Raw genomic sequence first — 2,674 nt, 5'->3', positions numbered from 1 at the left:
TAATAATAATAATAATAATAATAATAATAATAATAATAATAATAATAATAATAATAATAATAATAATAATAATAATAATATAATAATAATAATAATAATAATAATAATAACAATAATAATAATAATAATAATAATACTAATAATAATAATAATAATAATAATAATAATAATAATAATAATAATAATAATAAATAGCAATTTAACACAATTTTTTGCATAATAAATTGTCGTAATTAATGCAATCAAGAAATTATTCGGCTATTGTCATTTTATTTTTATAAGGTACAAATGAATTAAACACACATTTTTTGTTTTTTTTGAATTGAAATTTTGGAAGGAAGAAAATAGAGCTTCGACCGATTTGATTGCCAAATACTCGCCATTATTGAAAAATTATCTATTTCAAGCTAATATTAATTACATTAATAGATTTATTTAAATCTAAATTTGTAACGAAATTTAAATAATAATTTCATTGTAAAAAAAATAGGAAGGTTTACCTAATCTGTCATTAACAATCATATGCATAGAAAATCGTTATAATTTCATCATAATTTCATCGTAAGATATTCATGAAGTAAAATGATGAATTGAATTATTACACCATGATATAACATGGTAATTTTAAAAAAAAAAGAAAAGAAACCTAAAATTTGAAATGATAATAGAAGTGATATTTTATCAATTCAGATATTTCTAATTTTAGATACTAAATTTAACCTGAAATATTACTTAACTTTTTAAAATTTTTAAATAATTCACGGTCATAGTTAGCTTTCAAAATTATGCTAACAAAATTGAATAATTAAGAAAATTAAAATTTGCAAAAAGTAAATAAAGAATAAATATGGCGCCAATATGTGGCGCAAAAATTATGAAAGAAGAGAAAAACAAGTCTACTCTTTCTATCAGTTAATATTGATCACCAGCATTTCCCGATAAGTATTTTTAATTCGATCAATGTCACCGATTTATACTGCTTCCTTAGACAGTAAGTAATTTTCTTTAATTGGTTAATTTTAGGCTAATAATAATAGCTTAAAATAATTATTGCTATTTTGTGTACCACTCTGTCAGCGATATAATCCATTAATTTAAAAACTAAAATTTGCTTCAAAAATAAAAGCGAATTTTTTTTTCAAATCAAAATTTAATCATAATTTTGCATTGTTAATTTTAGGTATTGAAATTTTCATAAAATCATACTACCTAATGTAATAACAATAATTTTTCCTGCGGGAAAGATTGGAAAAAAATTTTGAATTTTAAAATAATTAATGAAATTTTCAAATAATTGACATTTGTTTATACTTTGTTTTTTTTTTTGTTTATATTTTAGATTTAAAAAAAAAAAGTTTTCTTTGCAAACGAAGTTTTTTCTTTTCTTTTATTTTACTTAGGTTATCCGTTGAAATGTTCCAAGAAGACGAAGAACGAAAAGTTGAGGATGCTATCCATGAGCTTCATGTACTGTATATGAAGTATGGTAATTGCATATTTTTTTATCATTGAAAAAATTTTACATTTTGAAATATTTATATTCGAAAAAAAAGACAATGAAATCAACTGATAAAGAATTTTGAAACAAAAAAAAAAGTTTTGACCTTTTAAAATTTGAACTATTTCAAATTTCGTCAATTTTGTTTTATTTTATTTTGATTTGTTATCGAGGAAATTGAATTAAATTCATTATTTCATCACTTTTTTCTTTCATCATTTCATCATTTATTTTTTTTTAAATTCATTTTTTTTTTTTTTTTTGTATTGATGCTATAATGAAGATTGAAAAGTAGTAAAAATTAATTGAGAATTGTTAATCAGAATTTGAATAGGATTAATGAGACTTAAAATTATCATGCTTTTAATTATTAAATTATCGATGGTATTAATTATATTACCTTAAATAATTTTTATTTTTTAGGTTACTAATAATTTTTAATTTTTGTAATTCTCTCAGATAATTTTTAATCCTCATAAGTATCATTTATATATTTGGCCTGTATTATGTGTTAAAAAAAAAAAAAAGAAATGTTTCGTCAAATTTTAATGATCCTTTGGGAATTTAACTTATCATACATAATAAAAAGAAAAAAAAGTTTTTTACGTATTACATGTAAAGAAACAAAAGAAAAAAGTGAAAAAATAAAAAATCCATTAAATGATATGTAAATGTATTTCAGTTTTATATTCTATCAGAAGAGGAAATTTCTTTTTCCAATCCTTTTTAATTTTTTAACTATTAATTAATTATTAAATTATAAAATTATTTGGTTACAAACTATTTAATTTATGATCGAAATATATATTCAAAAAAAGAATGGAATAAAATTTGATTAATTAATTAAATCTAATTATAATTAAATTGTTTTATAGTTTATGCTGATGAAATTTTTAGAAATTTCATATATTTATTAAATCTAACTTCATGCAAAGATATATGAATTATTTGAGTAAATGGATAATTCAGTACCTTTTTCTATTTCAATTTTCGTGAAATTGATGGAATATAAGGATAAAACATTTTCAAATTTGCTTCATGATTATACAGTGCCAGGTTTATACTATTAAGGTTTTGATTGTTTATTTCAATGTAATTTATTTATTTCCATTATCCAATTAAACTATTACTTAAATTCAGGGATAGTTTCCCCCCCCCCAAAAAAAAAAAAAAAAA

The sequence above is a fragment of the Loa loa genome (assembly GCF_000183805.2).
Source record: "Loa loa unplaced genomic scaffold supercont3.512, whole genome shotgun sequence".
NCBI lineage: Eukaryota > Metazoa > Nematoda > Chromadorea > Rhabditida > Onchocercidae > Loa > Loa loa.
Note: the sequence above shows the minus strand (reverse complement) of the source record.